Here is a 21,084-nt window from a genome sequence, read left to right as displayed (position 1 = left end):
AAATTTAGTTTTTACAGTTAGCGAGTTTTGCAAAAACGATCCTCAATTGTCTTGGCTTATCTGACCTTGTCTACACATATTGTTCTTAGACATGTAATATGAACTATTAAACTATTCTGTACGAGAGAGAAAAAGAGAGGGATTGTTTTAAATTATGCCCTATTATAATTTGTAGTAGACCTACAGTTCAAGCCCTATACAATTAGGTCCGAAACATCGCGGATATGGATGTAACACTGTAAGAAACATGCCCTCCGAAAATACCTTTATTAAATAATCATATTCCGATATACTGTACCACGGTCAAGCTATAACGGGGGGAGGAGGCAAATGATCTCCCCCGTAACCCCATTTTATGGGGATTCTATGGTTTTGCTTTGCCCCCCCCCCCCAAGGAAACGATTCTCTCTTCGCCTATGAGATGTCTTCCTTCGTAAAGGAAATTCATCCTAGCGCCTAGTGTTGTGAATCCACGGCACACAAAATCTCTCTTCCATAATCAAAGGGCTCCGGGCAAAATTTACCTGTCGTGCCTCGCCTTCGTCAGAATTGTAATATTTTTCTGTTATGAGCGTGGTGTCCCGTGTTATTTTTGACTCAACATCGCGTGACTTCCACTGTCCAATATGTACTCTGTCTAATGTCTCTGCGTGCCTGCCAGATGGCTCTGATTGCGCGATCACAGGTTTCACCTACTCTCCCTCTCTCGTTAGCTATTGTCTAGCTACCTTTCTGTGTACATTTTTTTTATTCTTTCTTCAGGCCGTTTACTTCCTGTTCTTTCTGATGGTTTTAATCTTACACGTCGTAAGTGTGGCGGGCTCACTGACGTGTGGTCAGCTCGGCTCTGGGCCTACAAAAGCAATCGCATTGTTAAAGAAAGCATTGGAACTTAAGAGTCGGATAGAGTTCTTCATTCTTTCGTTTCTTTCTTTTTCTTATTCTTCCTTTTATCCTGTTTCGCGTCCTTCCGTTATTAACTTGAACTTTTCACATTGGCAAAGTTTGGCCTTATGGCCTTTTCTGGCAGTTTTCATATGGTCAGCACGAGGCAGTATTGTAATTGGGTCGGTACGGGCCGGTACGCCGTACCGTCTAAAATAAAAACTCGCTGTTACCATACCTGAAAAAATAGACTCGAAAATATATATTACTTACTTACTTACTTACTTACTTACTTACTTACTTACTTACTTACTTACTTACTTACTTACTTACTTACTTACTGGCTTTTAAGGAACCCGGAGGTTCATTGCCGCCCTCACATGAGCCCGCCATTGGTCCCTATCCTGAGCAAGATTAATCCAGTCTCTACCATCATATCCCACCTCCCTCAAATCCATTTTAATATTATCTTCCCATCTACGTCTCGGCCTCCCTAAAGGTCTTTTTCCCTCCGGTATCCCAACTAACACTCTATATGCATTTCTGGATTCGCCCATACGTGCTACATGCCCTGCCCATCTCAAACGTCTGGATTTAATGTTCCTAATTATGTCAGGTGAAGAATACAATGCGTGCAGTTCTGTGTTGTGTAACTTTCTCCATTCTCCTGTAACTTCATCCCTCTTAGCCCCAAATATTTTCCTAAGCACCTTATTCTCAACACCCTTAATCTCTGTTCCTCTCTCAAAGTGAGAGTCCAAGTTTCACAACCATACAGAAGAACCGGTAATATAACTGTTTTATAAATTCTAACTTTCAGATTTTTCGACAACAGACTGGATGATAAAAGTTTCTCAACCGAATAATAACAGGCATTTCCCATATTTATTCTGTGTTTAATTTCCTCCCGAGTATCATTTACATTTGTTACTGTTGCTCCCAGATATTTAAACTTCTCCACCTCTCCAAAAGATAAATTTCCAATTTTTATATTTCCATTTCGTACAATATTCTCGTCACGAGACATAATCATATACTTTGTCTTTTCGGGATTTACTTCCAACCCTATCTCTTTACTTGCTTCAAGTAGAATTCCCGTGTTTTCCCTAATCGTTTGTGGATTTTCTCCTAACATATTCACGTCATCCGCATAGACAAGAAGCTGATGTAACCCGTTCAATTCCAAACCCTCTGTGTTATCCTGAACTTTCCTAATGGCATATTCTAAAGCGAAGTTAAAAAGTAAAGGTGATAGTGCATCTCATTGCTTTAGCCCACATTGAATTGGAAACGCATCTGATAGAAAGTGACCTACACGAACTTTGCTGTACGTTTGACTGAGACACATCGAAAATATATTAACTATGTTTAAATAGTCTTTTAATATACTCTGAAATGGAGGATGTTAACTATTTGTAAAACATTTTGATTTTGATATCTGGTATAAAAGTAGCAGCTGGCATCTGATATACTTTGCTTAAACGCTTGTCCATTCGTTGTTTTATTGTCACTTCAGTAGTTGTGATTTGTTAGTTTCAAGCTTGTATAACGCCGTGGCATTTCTGTAAGTAATTAACACTAACTTTATAACATGGCGCCTCAAGAAATCTGCTACATGATGCGCTAATTTCAAAACTTATGTAAATGCCTTCGAATGACACTAATTTTATGATGTGGCGCCTCAAGAATTCTGATGCACTGATTCGCTAATTTTAAAACTCGCTCAGGCTTAATGCTAACAGTTTGCTAAAGGAGGGAAATATTGTTACGTGTACGTGTATGTATGTATGTATGTATGTATGTATGTATGTATGTATGTATGTATGTATGTATGTATGTATGTATGTATGTATTTATTGACACTCCAAATGGGTATATACCCGGTGGCAGTGGTAACTAATTACACTCAATAATGACAATTAATAATAAACACAACTAATAAAACATTAATAATTAATAATAATGATAAATAATAGTAATAATAATAATAATAATAATAATAATAATAATAATAGTGAGCATCCTAAATTAAATGAAGTACGACCACTTAAAATAACATTTAAAGTAAATCTAATTAATATCTTAACCCTAAGTTCGAAATAGACCCCTAGAATATGGTAGGTTCATACCTGCACAAGTACCTTTCGCCACTACACTCATTTCGCTGTCAACTCACTCACTGCACTGATTCTATCCTGATTTCACTATCACTTCAAAACCATTTCACTGTTCAAATACTTTGCACAGTCACTATGAACTATAGAACTTCACTGATACAAACACACTTCACTTACACAACAGACTTCACTGACACTACACACTTCACTGATACAACACACTTCCTCACTGATACAACACTTCAAATAACAAAATATCAATTACACCCTTTAAATTGTGTGTATAATATACTATCATCTATTAGTAAAGTCCTTAAGCCTATTTGCAAATACATTTTTGGTTATTGGTAAAACCTTTAGTAAGTCTGCAGGTAAAGCATTCCAGTCCCTGATAGTAAGATTGAGAAAAGAAAACTTTCCAGTGTCCGTCCTCTGTCTTCTTTCCCTCAATTTATATGAGTGATCGTTCCTTGAAGTGCGTTTATGAATCTTGAGTCCGGTTACATAATTATAGATTCTATTGCAATTTCAACTAAATAATGTGAAGAAGCATTACTGTGATGAACGATATCTGCACTAAGAAAAGGAATACTCTTCCAGTAAAAGAGTTCCTAGGCTTTTGATCCTAAAAAGCGTTCAGTCACCAGTGTCAGCGTGTAATTTCTTGCCGTACTTGCAATTGTGGCTGCGATCTGGAAGGTCTGCAGAGGCGGATCCATTATGAAGATGTAATTTTGGAAAAGAAGTGGAGTAAGAGTCCATACGGGCTATTCCATCTCAAATCGACCGAAATATAGAGAAAATTGACCTTGCAATTTTTAAATACAATGAAACTTTTCTGTCCGTTAACAACTGTGATACAGTGCTTTGTGCAAAGCTTGGGGCATCAGAACTTCATAGTGTTTAAATTAAAAATATTTAAATTTATCGTATTATCATAAAATTAGCAACTTTAAACTGTTGTGGCTCCGAAACCCTTTCAGCCAATGATCAAAATCATGGTTTATTTTGATGCTGAGAAATTAAAGTTTATATTGAAATGTAAACAGTTTTTCTTACTTTTCATGTAAATGGAGAAATTTAGATTTTTCTTCATTAAGACGCCTTTGCCCACGAAAAAAATATTTTTAAAATATACGGTTAGATTCCGCATTGAAAGTACAAATAAACACATATTTTTTACTGGTGCACCGTTCTTAAGAGAGCATTGAAAATATCAAATAAAGAAAATAAATAGTACGCGCGTGAAGTAACCAGCTGACTGTAAGGCGGGACCTAGCTGAGGGAAGCAAGGTCAGGAGACAAACACGTGATGTTTCGTCTAGTAGCGCATAGCTGGGCTAGCTTTATCACAAGTTTTCATAAACACAGGAGTAAAATGACGCCCAGCGCTCGCTTGTCTTCATCTCTCGGCCAGTGCATGCGGTACTGCGTCGTTCAAGTCTAGGCGTGTGAAAATAATTTATTTAATACCCTCGAAACTTATTGCCGAGCCACTAAGAAAACAATGCCGAATCCCTCTTAATAATGCAAGGTTTTTTCTCAATATTTTTTTACATTTTTACAAATGGGCAAAAAGCCTAAAAATAAGTAAAATCAGATTATCTGTCTTTCTGTATACAATAAAAATAAGAATTACTCCTTAACATAACATAGCAAATGTCAGCTTCAAAATGAGCTCCCGTTCAATGTTCTGGAGTAAATGGTTCCAGAGTTCTGACCGCTGAAAAATGCTTGTTTTTCTAAAATACGCTAAATTTGTCGCTCAACAATACGAAAACCGTTTGACTTTCGATAGTATATTTTTGCAAATACACTCTCCTCAGTACCTTGTATAAATAGGGAAAAAATTTAGGTATTAAAAAAAATGCGAGGTTTTTTTACTGATCGATTTCATATGGAATAGCCCATACAGAGTCTAGTCTGACCAAGGAGATTTCAATAGTACCCCCTAAAATTTGTTTCCAACTACAGCACTGGCACGAGGTGATATATCCCTATAAGACATCACAGGACAACTAACAACAAATTGGTACTCTCAAGTGGTGTCCACACGACGTCAATGTTGTGCCATGGTAGCCTAGTCGTTAATTTGTAATTGAACTCTCTGCACTAGGTCGCCTCCGCCGCTATTGTAGGGTGGTATTCGACATAAAATCAGAGCTTCGAACTCACACTGTTTGCGAGAAATTGATATAATTTTGATTCAATAAAGCCTATGGAAGAGCAGGCCTGTTTCAGTCTTTTTCTTAGAGAAGAGGACGATCAACAGAAAATTCAGCAAATTAGCGAAGAATGTCGACTTCCCTTTGGCGCTGTAATAATTCAGTAACATGGACAGGAACAGTATCTCGTACTGGGATCAAGTAGGAAGGCGTTCTGTGAACAGGTTTGATGTTGGCGCCCGCGAAGAGTAGAAGCAGCACATCTTGGCGGAGGACTGGTTTGCCTTGTCGCCAGCCTGCCCTTCAGGCTCCCACCAGATGGCTCTGGTTGCGCGATCACAGATTCCACCTACTCGATCGTGAAAAAGTGCTGTATGGCCGGTATAGTTCTTGTCTGTCTAATTATTTTAGTACTCTTTGGGTGCCTTAAACTTCCGTGCCCTCATAATTGATGCTGAACGGAAAAATGCCTCGAGATTCTATGCAAATATAGTGCAATGGAAACTTTCTTAAGCGATAACCAAAAGTTGTTCTAAAATGTATTAACACGGTGGATGCTAAACCAAAGTGAATAAATTTTTAAAATGTGGATACGGGAGATGTTTTCGTATGATTGTGTTGTAATGTTCACATGAAGTAACGAGTTAATGTGTGTAATTTTTTAAAATCAAACCATTAGACGACACAGAACCTTTCGAGAACACATGTAATGACAAGAGCTCTTCCATATAGTCTGATTCATATTCTGTGTACATTTATTTGCAGCCTAATGTGTTTACATTTTTCGACTAGTACAAAACTAATTGACTTCCGGTATCTTACTCTGCGAGCGCCGTTCAGCTTCTACATGGACATCATTTTAGTTTTACTTCAATTTTTATTGTACCTGAGTTTTTGAATGTACTTCACTCCCACCTCTTCTACTAAGGAAGTTCCAACTCCACACAGAACCAAGACCGCAGATAGTAAGCAGTACTGAGTTACTGAATATAGTACGTTCCAGAAATATGTTCGCGTTTTCCAGTGACGAAAGAGCTTTCAATATTGAATCATATTTTCACACAGGTACTGTCCGTTTGCCTACGTCGCATCCCGATTTCCCCCACCTGCTTCTGCTCGCCCCTCTGTGAAAGCTGGGCTGTCTTAGCTCTTTTCTGAAAACATTAATTTCTCTTAGGAATTGGACGTTTACGTAATATTATACAACTGTTTAATTTAACTTAAATAAAAGGGCCTCGTTAAGTAATTAACTGTCACGTGATTTCCTCCCTTTCTGCAATCCTGGGGCATAACCACTTGGACGGACAGTAGATAGCATGTCTGAGTAATTTTATGTTTTCGGGTCGGGCAGAAGTGAAGATTGAATTCACAGTACGTAGAGTAGGTACAGAATTATTTCAACATGAGTTACTAGTACGAAGGACGAAACTGGCAATTGGAATTAGATGCAATAGTCTATAGTGCGATAATATGCACAAAAGAACTGAAGCCTGTATCGAAATGAACGGCCACCATTTTCAAAATTGTGTTTAAATATTCATATTATGATTATTTTTCAATTTAACTTCTTTCTCTATATTGTACGCTAATGTGCTGTAGACAGTATAATATACACCACATAATGAATACGTTCGCATGGATAACTCACTTCGTGAGTAAAAACACTTATTCTTAATACAGTACTGTACTTTGATTAAAAAAAAAACCTAATGAAAATTATCAAACTCAAAATCGCGATATTTCCTAGTTTATGTAAATGGATGAACTACTTTTCTTCCATCCTATACCTAGTAGAGTGATTTGTGTTTTACGCCAGTATCATCGAACTCCAGTCTTGGAGGGGGGAGCAAGCGGTGTTTCCGGTTCTCTAAAGGTATAGACAGGTTAATATTAAAAATGTTAGTAAAAATAAAATGATGTCCCTGTATTTTTGTGATGTGATTCGTTCATTCATTCATAGTTTTCTGCCCAAGGGCAGGTTTTTCACTGCAAACCCAGCATTCTCCAATCTTTCCTATTTTCTGTTTTCCTGTTAGTCTCCGCATATGATCCACATATCTTAATGTCGTCTGTCATCTGATATCTTCTTCTGCCCCGAACTTTTCTCCTGTTCACCATACCTTTCAGTGCATCCTTCAGTAGGCAGTTTCTTCTCAGCCAGTGACTCAACCAGTTTCTTTTTCTGTTCCTGATCAGTTTCAGCATAATTCTTTCTTCACCCAACGTAATGTAATAATAGGTTCTAATTTGCATTTCGTTTTAATGCATGCTACCCTTGTTATTTTGAAGTTCTGTCCACATTTTCATTAAGAAATGGAAGGTGGTAAATGTGTAGTATTACTGTATAAAAAGTCTCCAGAAGTTTTGTATTAAACGTAGCCTACTAATATTTCAACACCTAGCATCTGCCAATACCGTAAGATGTGTTGAACGCACAGGTTCTGCTTTTCGCACAAAAATTTGCAAGAGCTGCTATAACTGCTGTTTGTGACAGAGGATTTCTTAATTTTAAAAGCATGTTGGTCCGTTAAGTACAATATCAATTAATGGGTGAGTTTGATACAGTCAATACTTAACAATATATATATTGGAATTTAATCTCATTTTTAACCCAGTATAACTGTGAGAAATGTTTAGTCCTTTGTGCTGTTAAGTATTGACTATATAAAACTCACCCATTAAGAGGATTTCTTGTTTTAGGTCGCCATTGAAACACTTTAGTCTGCAGAAGGAAACCACAGGTTTTGACAACTGTAAATTGTATTCCATGGCGAGTAGGTACGTCGTCGCATACTGTTCTCCAACCAGGAGATTAACCGTGAAAGGAATGTGCTTACTATTGCGTCATCTATTGGAGCGAAGTAGATAGATAATATTACCGTTATAACGTCAGTTTAAAAAACATGCGCTCTCCTGCATATGTTATTTCCTGTATGGAGGAATTAAAAGACCAGGAAATTAACCGTGATTTAATTTTGTAACTAGGGTAGTATATAGCAAATTAAGAAAAGAACCATTTAATATTATTAAAAATAACAAATTAAAAAAATTTCGTAACATATTATCTAACGTAATAAAGAGAGCGAAAGCTAATTATTTCTCCATCAAATTAGAAAAATATAGCAATAATTCTAAAATGTTTTGGAAAACTGTGCGAGAAGCGGCAAATATTGAAGTAAATAAAAAAGAACAATTTAATGAGATTGTTTCTCGCAATGGTTTAATCTTAAGTGATAAAATACACATTGCAACAGAATTTAACTCGTATTTTACAAACATTGGCTTTGATATTGTATCGTCTATAAAAAATAACAATTTCCTTAGCAATGTAACTTCAGTAAATACTTGTATGTATCTTTACCCCGTAACAGATGACGAAATAATCAATATAGACAAAACTTTAAAAAATAATGTATCACCTGGTCCTGATAATATAAGTGCTAAAATACTTAAGAAGGTTATAAATTATATTGCCAAACCTCTAACTCATATTTTTAATTTATATTTTCTAAGTGGAAAATTCCCAAACACATTTAAAAATGCAATTGTGAAACCTATTTTTAAAACAGGAGACAGAAGAAATATGAACAATTATAGACCAATATTATTACTTTCATGTATTTCAAAATTACTAGAAAAATGTATCAAAGTTAGATTAATGAATTATCTTGATAAACATAATATATTAAGTGATAATCAATTTGGTTTTCGAAAAAAATTCAGTACAGATAATGCAATATATCAAGTTACTAAAAAAATTGTTAGAGAATTTGATCAAGGTAACAAATGTATTGGTATTTTCCTGGACATAAGAAAAGCATTTGATACAGTGAAACATGATATCTTAATTGAGAAATTAGACTTATTAGGAATCAAAGGTAATGCTTTAAACTTAATAAAATCGTATCTTAACGACAGAATTCAAATAACGAAAATTGACAATTATTCAAATGAACCTTTAATTATTAATATAGGTGTTCCCCAAGGCACAGTTCTAGGCCCTATTCTATTTTTAATATATATTAATGACTTATTAAAAATTGACTTACAACAATACAATGGTGTTCACTATTCTTATGCAGATGACACAGTTTTACTTTTTGGTGGAAAAACCTGGTATGACGCATATAATAATTCAAATAATTGACTTAAATTAATAAAAAAATGGTTTGACATAAATTATCTTTCTATCAACGAAAATAAAACCATAATTATTCCATTCTCATTATCTGAAAAATGTAACAAATCTCCTACATCTATATTAAGTATTAAATTACGTAATTCTGATTGTTGTCTTATACAGTGTAAATGTCCGATTATCAAACAGTCCTCTGAAGTTAAGTATTTGGGCATAATTTTCGATAATCATTTAAAATGGAAGCAACACATTAATTACCTTTGTAATAAATTACGTAAAATAGTATATTATTTTGTTTTATTGAGGAATTACTTGTCAATAAGTTTATTACGTAAAATATATTTAACTTTATTTCAATCGGTAATTATGTATGGAATTACAGGATGGGGTAGCTCATTTAAATCCAATTTTAATTCACTTTATTTATTACAAAAGAAAATAATTAAAATATGTCTTCATAAACCTATTGATTTTTCATTTCAAAATTTGTTTCCAGACTTTAATGTACTTAACGTAAGACAAATTTATTATATTGTATTAATAAAATTCATACATAAAAATCGAAATAATTTTGAATTGTATTCTCATAGTTGTGAAACAAAAGATATGAATTCTTTAAGATTGTTTGAACCAAAATGCAACACTGTTAAGTATTTAATCATAGTAGTAATTTAGGCCCAAGAATATATAATGTATATTTAAATATCCTAATCTTGTCATTTCGAATAGTTCTAGTATTAAATTTAAAAAGATATGTATGGATTTTATAAAAATTGAAAAATTGTAAATTTAAATTTATAGACTACTGGGTGTTCAGTTCAAAATGTGTCTTGGCTCGCTGCATGCCGTCATGTGGCTAGCTGATGAGCCTAGAGAATTCAATCTTCCTACACTTCCGCACCTCAGGTGTATAATCTAAGAGGCAGAGAAGTTGGCTAGCAAGTACGGCTTTCATTCTGAAGAATACGTGCCGATACGTACGTTAACGCCGGTAGTGGCAGGAATGTGAACTGTTTGGAAATACGTACTGTCGAGATATGGGGAGAGGGTTAAGACGATTACTTACGTATTTGTTGACATTAACTTCGACGGTCAACATGGACACGGAGCATTTGATTTGTGTTGTGGAATGTTACCATACGCAACCGATGATAACAAATACCCTGCGTACGACTTGCCGGCGCAAAACACAGTTTGAAAGAGGTTATGGTAGCACACAGACCGTACAGACCGCCATCTGTTGCTACGACGTTCAAGTTATACCGTACACATTCTCAAGTTCAGATTGAAGAACGCCTTAAATAATAGGCAACTTCTCTAACATATAAACTGAAACTCGCTTCAAATCGGTGACCCAACAACAGTGACGTCATGACACACTTTGAAATGAACACCCAGTATAATTGCACAGTAGACATAAGACAAATTGTATTGTATAATTATTAATTTCAATTCAGGAATCCGCCCCTGAGCACGAGTTCTACTCTTTCAGGGGCGAGCTAAAGTTTCTCTGTATATTTTATATTTTATGTTACGATTATTAGCAAAATAATAAATATATAAATAAATAAATATGTCTGTATCAGTGTTATCGTTTGTGCCTTGAGAGTTAGCCAATGGAGATGCGTGTACCCACGTGTGTGACCTTATGACATCTTATGACATCAACATTCATTCACAGCATAACCCCGCTGCGTCTCATTCCACTGAGACTTTCTCCTGGTTGGAGTATAGGCCTACTGTACCGTTGTTTTATGCGCGAACGATCTTCGTCCACCTTCAGAGATATACTCGTACTGTAGGCCTACTTTATGCACTCTTAAAAGTGGAGTTCTTTAACCCTTAAATTCACAAAGTATCCTATAGGATACAACAAGTTAATAGGCTATATGATATAATTTTAATAGGACAATAGAAAAAAAATTTGTAGGAAAATTAAATTTAACCAAAATTTCACAATACTATAATATTGTACAAGATACAAAATATGGACATTGCGATAGTTGTTTTCTTTACAGTCCGACACGGTTTAATAAACTAGTGTGAGAAATGAAGTTCTGGCAATTTAAGTGTTAAGGTTCCCGCTAATCCTCCATGCATAAATCTTTCAACCAACGTGATACCGTGGAAACCAAAGGATGAAGCTGTAATAGTAATATACGTTACAAGTGCGGTATGTTGACGTTTTCATGTTCGAGGAAAAGATTGAAAAAGCGAAACGTAGTTGAGCTTTTTTAATTTCCGAGAACATGAAAACAAACATACCGCTCGTGTATCGTACATTATTTTGTACGAAGATCGTTTATTACATACCTGAAAGACGAATTTCTAATTAGTTGCAATGAAATCTCCATGTTGGTTTCTGTTTAATGACGCCAACTTCGGAAAACCAAAATATCTTTCTTCAACATTGTTGCTATAAAATGTTTTCTGTGTTTACTATACTCCAGCAGGCCGTGATATACGTCTGTCTTTTTTTTTCCCCAGTCTATAAATGCGAACTTAAAACAAACGGTAAGGTTATGTAATGATTTATTTTTCATTTTAATATTTTAACAATATTATTTATATAACATATTGCAGTAATAACATCGGCATCTGGAATCTTGTTGATTTTTTCACGGCTTCCTTAATGTTACTTGCATCACGAATGCAATAAGTTTCGTGGAGTAGTAGACTTTACTTAATTTTTGCAAATATTTAAAAACAATAATTAACATTGCAATTTAGGTGAAATTGCAGTGGTAAGTTTGCAATTTATAATTATTACTATGTTAAACGTCTCTAAAAATAATATGTTAAAAGCCTAAAGCAGTAAAATGAATGTCGCGCTTAAGCGGTAAGAAGAGGGAAATTGTTGTGTGTGTTACGTTGGGAATACTGAATGTGGTATTTCACACTTACCGCGTATTGGTTCTGTGCGGAAAACAAGCAAATACGCACGATCTCGCACAAAATATCTTGGAGTGCACTTAGATCGCCGTCTATCATGGAAACATCACATCAACAACAAACTTAAATTGGCCTACTCAAGACTCACTATCCGCTCCTGAACAAGAAATCATCTCTAAAGCTACAAAATTGCATGCTACTTTACACATCTCTATTACGACCTCTACTGCTTTATGCCTGTCCTGTCTGGGGAGGAGCTGAATAAGTGAAATTAAACACATCCAGTCATTTCAAAATAAAGTCCTACGAATTTCACTCATTTCTCCTTGGTTTGTCCGCAACAACCAACTACAGAGAGAAATTGGTATTGGCACAATCAAACAGTTTATTCATTCACAAACTAAGAAGTTCTGTAACAACCTAGAAAATGTTCCAGGCGCCATCCACTATTCTCTCGGAAGGAAGTCCACATTTCCCACCAGAATTAAGAGCCAACTTCCAATGGACCTCATATTATAATCAAAATTTATCTTCGCACCAACCTATGTAAATAATTATTTATTAACAATTATTTTTGTTCATTGAGGAGCCCAATCTAGGCTGCCCTCAATTCAGTGTCATGTATTGTATTTATATTTTATTTAGAAATGATCTGTATAGCGCTAAATGCGCTGATCGATCAATAAATTATTTAAAAAAAAAGTGTTAAGGAAAACGGATCAGTTCTATAAAGAAGGCAAAGACACGCATCTTTTTTTCTGTCGGCGACGGAGGGCGTAAGCGGGAAGAGACACACAGTAATTAGAATTTGTGGTTAGGAAAGAAAACATTCTCGTATAATGATTGTTTCAGAATTTTATTTAGGGGAAGATAGGGTAGGACCGGGAAGCTAAGGAAATACAATCAAAACATAGGTATTATAATGTATTTTGTATCAGAAATTGAGTGTACATAAGCTGTGAAATGTTAACTACACAATAGGCCTATAAGCATATATAGATCAATATTTTGTTTGAATTTTTCATTATTGCAAATAACAATAGACATTGCAAAATACGGTTGTACCCCATACCCGGGGGTAGGACCGGATTCTCAATGGGATAACACCGGGTTGTATTATTGTTTATTTCTAAGACATGAAACTCAAGCCTTCATGGGCCCATCTATAGCACTTCAAACATCTCACCCAACCGTCCGCCCTCTTTGTAGATGCATTTTTTTATTTTAGTTGGTTATTTAACGACGCTGTATCAACTACTAGGTTATTTAGCGTCGATGAGATGGGTGATAGCAAGATGATATTTGGCGAAATGAGGCCGAGGATTCGCCATAGATTACCTTGCATTCACATTACGGTTGGGGAAAACCTCGGAAAAAACCCAACCAGGTAATCAGCCCAAGCGGGGATCGATCCCGCGCCCGAACGCAACTTCAGACCGGCAGGCAAGCGCCTTAACCGACTGAGCCACGCCGGTGGCTTTGTAGATGCATATGGCTCATTGCAGAGAAGACAAGTTGATTCATTATCGTCCATTATTTCGCAATCAGAGTCACTATCTGGATCCTGATTTTCCGTCATCCTTGATTTGTTTATGTTTGTGTTGAACAACTTTCTATTTACTTGTCTTTTTTCAGGCTTCTTACTGTTTTCCTTTTCGATGAGCTCTTTTCTATAAGGGGAATCAGTTATGATAGCAGTTCTTCCTCTTGATTGTTTGTAAATCGGTCATTGATATGATGGAACTGGAGCTATATCTCTTGGTGAAACTGCAAAGGAAGATGACTGTTGCAGGCCTGAGGGTCCAGGTTGTTGCTCATCGGTTGCTTGTGGTTCTTGGTGCACTTGTTCTTCGATGCCTGCAGTTGCACGATCGGTAGAATATGAAGGAGCAAAATCTTCTCCGTCGAATGCATTCGGGTTAAATGGATAGATTCCCGTTTTATGGAATCCGGATATGGCATTCTTTAAAGTTGCTGCTCTAGCGTATGCAAGGCCAAAAAGCTTGGCGATTTGAAATTGCGATACAACTTTTCCAGGATGATTTAGCAGCCATGATTTCACTTCTTGTCCATAAAAAGTGCTGAGTGGACCCATGAAACTGACGTCCAAAGGCTGGTCGTACTGGTCGCTGTGCTTTGTTTTACCAGTTTGTTGTTCGTTACCGAAAATAATTTATTTTATGCTCGACCATGCCGAAATGTAGTAATGGGTATACACCTGGTAGGAGACCTTTAATGCATGTCATTAAAGTACACCTACTCATTAAAGGTCAGATCTTTCAGCCAATGACGACTCAGGCTACAACTGTTCAGCCAATGACAGGTCAGCTTTCTACCGTTATAAAACCGCAAGTATCGATTATTCTCGGATATGCAATCGAAAGACAATTAGCGAAAAGTCACGGAGGCTGGAAATCCAATACTGTCGCAGAAGGTTATGTTCTGTTACTATAATAATTACCGTTAATTGTAAATGATATTCAAATAAATTCAATTTGTCATCTCGTTTTTCAATGTCTAATTTAATTTCAATATTACCTCTGTAGGTTCTTATGGCCTAGCAAGGTCAATGTGGACATCTGTTCCTCGGAAAAAATCAATACTTTCGCGTCTGCGCACATCTCACAACATACGGGACATTGCTCCAGGTCAGATACAATAAAATTAATAATATCAAGTTAGAAATATGGTCGAGCATAAAAAGTCGCTTGCGCTCGTTTCATAAATATCCATGCTCGCTTCTTAATTACCTTCATTATAGGCTCGTTGCATAATGTACTATTATGTCTTTTCCATGCACACATAATTGATGAGTTCGGTTTCATTGGGCAACTCCGTTAACAGTTTGGGACATTATTTTGTCGGACCAATGGCGACTTTTACAGGACAGTATTATGTGTTCACGGGAATTACAGTACTGAACTGTGAATTGTGAACTAAATTTGCATGGTTCGTGAAGAAAATGAATGAATATTTTTGGACTAAACCGCACACTGAACGGTTTCAGGTATGATTTCCGGTTTTTAAATGGCTGTGTTCCGCATCCTTGCACACTTCCGTTTTCCCAACATCGGTATTATTACGCATCTCAGGTCCAATGAAGAGTAGAACTGAGTTCTAACATAAGTTGCAAGCTAGAAGTTGAATTTTACTCACTTCCTGTAGCTGGGATCCGCCTTGAAGGTCAACCTTGAGCGATTGAACACCGGTCAGCATCGGGCTGTTAATAGGAAGAATACAGTTTCATTAAGCAAATAGCTTCCTGTGTAACATGTAATGTAACACGACAGTGCCCTGAGGCGATGTTTTGTTGTTGTTACTGCCTTCTCTGTTGCGCATCCATTTGTATTTTTTTTTTCACTTCTGATTTATCACACTCTTTGCCTCTTTGTTTGTTTCTAGCGTATTTTTTCTTGATTCATTCTTAGCTCTATCATTTGATGACTTTTCAGCAAGGAGTGGGGTTCGGCTTCTTGTATACAGGGTGTTTCAAAAATACGGGGCATAATTTCAGGTATGTATTTCCCACATGTAGACAATCAAAATAGTTCATTACAACATGTGTCCGGAAATGCTTTATTTCCGAGTTATGGCCTTCACAACATTGAAATTCACCGGAACGTTTTTCTTTCCGCAGGTCGTTGCCGTCAAAGGAGACATTAAGAGGGCACTCTGACAGTTCATTCCGAGGCGAAGGTTACATTCAGTGTTGTGTAGGCGTACTTGGATCGAAAGTTTCCTGATCGATGGATAGGTAGAGGTGGCCCAATTGCTTGGCCTCCACGCTCACCTGATCTGAACCCTCTCGATTTCTACTTGTGGGGCCATTTAAAATCATTGGTTTATTCGTCTCCGGTGCCTGATTTGGAATCCATTCGGAATCGAATTGTGGCATGTTCTGAGGACATACGCAATACTCCTGGAGTTTGGGATCGTGTTCGCAGGTCAATGAGACATCGATGTGAGGTCTGTTTTCAAGCAGGAGGTGACAACGACCTGCGGAAAGAAAAACGTTCCGGTGAATTTCAATGTTGTGAAGGCAATAACTCGGAAATGAAGCATTTCCGGACACATGTTGTAATGAACTATTTTGATTGTCTACATGTGGGAAATACATACCTGAAATTATGCCCCGTATTTTTTAAACATCCTGTATACTCTCATAGATTTAGATTTGGCAAGTACAGTAGAGCGTCTCGTTTAGGCACAGTGAAAACGTAAACAAAGTGAAGGTAACGTGTGGGGGGGGGGAGGTGGCGAGCCGTACGATAAACACGAGGGATGCACAAGGTTTTAGTTACAACATTTATGGCGGAGCATTAATTGAAATTATATTTTTCAAAAACACACAAAACAAAAGAACACTAATTGCATAACGTTATCATATACACATTTTAACAAACAAGCAATTGTAACGTTGGAATAATTCAATATAACAAATCAAATTTGCTACTTATATGATGTTGCTTGTAAGTAGCATTTTTTACGGTCATGAATTTCATTCTCTGTATGACTAACATAATATCACCTTCTTCTGTGGCCGAATTAACAAAACTACAGTATTATTGGTCTGAAGTGACAATACTATTTCCTAAACATAATTATCCCTTGTTAAAGTTCAATCTATTCAGGTACTGACAAAAGATTGTGATATTATGTTAGTGATACAGAGAATGAAATTCGTGACCGCAAAAAATGCTACTTGAAAGCAATATCATGTAAGTAGCAAAATTTGATTTGTTATTTTGAATTATTTTAATGTTACAATTGCTTGTTTGTTAAAATGTGTATATCATAACCAGAGACCGGAAGTTTAGGCATTATGACTCATTAAAATAGGCAGGCAAAAAGGCATTATAAATAGCTAAAATACGCAATAAAAGGCAATTACAAAAACCTTGCACTAGACCCACAACCTTGCACTTTCCACAAAGGGATTTCGGCAGCAAGAAAAGCTTTACATAAGTCGAATGCAAATTGAGATTTTCGACTCCATATTGCAATTACTGTTGGAAGCAAAGAAATCTTATTCCCAGTAGCCTTGAAAAGTGCATTTTTGTGTTTGGTGTACTGATATGTTGCGATATGAAATATTTAGCTAGTTACAACAACGTCGCAATGAAAACTGAAAGAAAAATAACCGTTAAAAATAACTTTAGACCCGCACTCATTGTTGCCTTGTCAAATAAACACAAGCGATAATTAAAACGCTTACTGTTATACATTTTTGCACGGCAGCACTCATTGTTTGCAAAGAGAATACGAACTGACTGAAAGACAATAATATACATTCGGTGAAGTCACTTTCATTGTAGCGGTTATAGAAATATATTAAAATATATTTGTAGGGAATTTTTAATAATAAATTAATAAATAATAGATAAATAATCAAATAAAGAAGAAGAAAAAAGGATTTATTTTGTAAATTAGGCATTTATATTAAAAAAGGGCAGAAAAGGGCAACGTAAAACTGTGACGTTTCAATCACAAAGGTATAATTCGTACAGATTTACTTTCAAAATGAAGATAGATTTAACACATTTAAAAAGGCATTCTGCCAAAGTTACGGTCTCTGATGATAACGTTATGCAATTTGTGTTTTTTTGTGTGTTTTTGGAAAATATAATTTGAATTAATGCTTCGCCATAAATGTGTAACTAAAATCTTGTCCATCCCTCGTGTTTATCGTACGATTCGTCCCTCCCCAACACGTTACGTTACCTGCACTTCGTTTACGTTTTCACTGTGCCTAAACGAGACGCTCTACTGTATTAGAAAACTGTCTACTCTCTGGGAAGGCGTGGGTTCCAACAGAGACGGAAACAAGAACATTTTCTTTCTCCGATCCTTCAGAAGGCTCTGAAATCGACTCAGCCTCGTGTCAAATACGCCTGAGTGTCGGTATTATTTCAATGGAGTAGGCCAAAATCAGCCAGTGCGGACAGCTGAACACTCATATTCTTCCCGTGGTGATGACAACCCTGCCTCTCTGCTTCTCATGTGCACACGGGACATCGAACTACGACCCTCCGCAGATGCTGTGACATTGGCAGCGCTGGGAGGAGCTTGCCAGTAATTGGAGTGGTCTAATTCCTGCAGTTTGTTTTTGCCGCTCGGCGCTCTCGCCTATCCACCGCCTTGTATGGGAGTCGGCGCAGTCCGGCAGGCATGTCGGCCGGGTTTCTCGGTAGAACGCAGCAGTCATGATCGATTATTTTTAAACGCCTGCACAATTCCGATTCTTATATTAATTATTGGCTTCCGCTTCCACATGTGCGCAGAATTACATTGAAGCGAACTAGTACGACGGCTTGGATTGCGGTATGCCGCTTGCCTGACTTCGTATGCAACCGGACTAACAAGTGTGCAGTAATCAGTAACATAACTATAAAGGCGCTATGTAAACGGTATGTGTTACAGCAGGGCTTCTCAATCTTTTCAAGATTGTGAGCACCGCGCACTTGGAATATCAATTGATGAAGCACCATGTAGTCGAATAGATTTAATATATGAATACATAATTAAGATAAATAAGTGAACAAATAAATTAATTAATAAAGAAAAACAAAATAAATAAACAATTAAATATACAAATCTGGCTTTCAGGTAGTAGCTCCCTGTAAAGCAGGTTTGAATAATTTCAAGGAAAAATTGTTCCGGATCCTGGGTTAGCTCATTCGGAGGAGCGTTCGCGCGCTAAGCGAAGGGTCCCGGGATCGATACTCGGCCCCGGAACAATTTTCCTTGAAATTATTCAAACCTGCTTTACAGGGAGCTACTACCTGAAAGCCAGATTTGTGTAATACATTCGTTACTGGAGGTGCGTTAACAGAAAGCCACAATTTAAGTCGCACAAGTATTTGTGTGCACTCATAGTCGAGTTCTGGCGTCTTGTCAGCTCATGTGAGTCGTGTGGATAAAAAGGAAAAATTGTGACGGTGTCGTGTATAGTTCCTGGGGTAGCTCATTCGGAGGAGCGTTCGCGCGCTAAGCGAAGGGTCCCGGGATCGATACTCGGCCCCGGAACAATTTTTCCTTGAAATTATTCAAACCTGCTCTAAAGGGAGCTACTACCTGAAAGCCAGATTTGTGTAATACATTCGTTACTGGAGGTACGTTAACAGAAAGCCACAATTTAAGTCACACAGTATTTGTGTGCACTCATAGTTGAGTTCTGGCGTCTTGTCAGCTCATGTGAGTCTTGTGGATACAAAGGAAAAATGTGACGGTGTCGTGTATAGTTCCTGGGGTAGCTCATTCGGAGGAGCGTTCGCGCGCTAAGCGAAGGATCCCGGGATCGATACTCGGCTCCGGAACAATTTTTCCTTGAAATTATTCAATAATGAAATAATTAAAATTTGTTTGAAGAAACGTTTCGATTATCCAGCTGAATTAATTTCTTCTGAATTCAATGTATTTAATATTGAACAAATTTATAAGTATACGCTGTTAAAGTTTTATCATAAAAATCGTAATATGTTTATATTACAGACACATAATTATGACACAAGACGAAATATTAATTCAACATTAGTAGAACCTAGGGGCCGAATTCATAGACATTTTTAGCGCGGGCTTCCGGTGGATGATCAGCGTTTTTCGTATTCATAAACCAGTGTTGGCGATAGGATATGATTTCAATTCTGTACTAGTAACCAGTGGATAGCCGGGGCTAGCTTAGTACACTCGTAGCGCGTGCTGCGAAATGTCTATGAATAGCACCCCTGGTCTTTTAATCCCTCCATACAGGAAATAACATATGCAGGAGAGCGCATGTTTTTTTAAACTGACGTTATAACGGTAATATTATCTACTTCGCTCCAATAGATGACGCAATAGTAAGCACACTCCTTTCACGGTTAATCTCCTGATTGGAAAACAGTAATTTAGGAATATATTTTGCTACTCTGCAATCCCAGTCACTTGACAACCAAAACGTTGGCTCTTCTCAAACGTGTCTCGTATTAATTTATATACATTTTTAGTTTGTGCACCTCGAATAAGTACAATACGTGGGCGGATTTCGTTACATATGCTAGCATTCCGTTTTTGCTAGAGACTGCCAGATTGCGTATCTTGGTGACGTCACAAAAAATGAAAACAGATTAATGGCGGAACTGATTATAATATTTTAGTTTCATTCGTTCATAGCTTTCTTGTCGAAGGTCAGGTCTTTCATTTCAAATCCGGCATTCGATGCACGTATCTTAATATTGTCTATCATCTTCTATCTTCGTTGTATTTCCTAGTTAGAAAGAATACGAAACTAGCACAAATATTTATTTATAAGCATGAAGCTCTAATTTAGATGAAATGGATTTTCAGATTTCAGATTTCCTCTTAATTGTGAGTTCCCAGACAAAACCATTAGGGCTAATAAAATTATCCACTAAAGTCCGGATGTGTATGCACTTAAACTTAACTACACAGACAGAACTGCAGTAAAGTGTCACAAAAGAAAGTTAAAATGACAAAAGGTAGTTAAAATAGTAAAATGTATTATAAAGTTAAAAAGACAATAAGGAATAAGTTCAAACAACAAGATGCAATAAAAAGGAAAACATGCAATATTTGCAACCCATTCACATTTTAATGTCTACTTTTTATGTATATTTATTACACATAACAATAAAATACCGTCCACACCTGTGGAGTAACGGTTAGCCCGTCTAGCCGCGAAACCAGGTGGCCCGGGTTAGATTCCCGGTCGGGACAAGTTACCTGGTTGAGGTTTTTTCCGGGGTTTTTCCTCAACCCAATATGAGCAAATGCTGGGTAACTTTCGGTGTTGAATCCCGGACTCATTTCACCGGCATTATCACCTTCATCTCATTCAGACGCTAAATAACCTAAGATGTTGATAAAGCGTCGTAAAATAACCAACTAA

At 36.8% G+C, this 21,084-nt stretch overlaps 1 protein-coding gene across 4 annotated transcripts in view; it reads left to right on the top strand.

Moving 5' to 3' along the window:
- The window catches only part of Egfr (epidermal growth factor receptor), a 526,694-nt gene that overhangs the window by 198,795 nt on the left and 306,815 nt on the right, over nucleotides 1-21,084 (top strand). The gene's annotated exons all lie outside the window — the stretch shown is intronic.

This window comes from Periplaneta americana, chromosome 1, assembly GCF_040183065.1.
Source record: "Periplaneta americana isolate PAMFEO1 chromosome 1, P.americana_PAMFEO1_priV1, whole genome shotgun sequence".
NCBI classification, from domain to species: Eukaryota; Metazoa; Arthropoda; class Insecta; order Blattodea; family Blattidae; genus Periplaneta; species Periplaneta americana.
The sequence above is the reverse complement of the archived record's forward strand: the minus strand, read 5'-3'. Positions and strand labels throughout refer to the sequence as shown.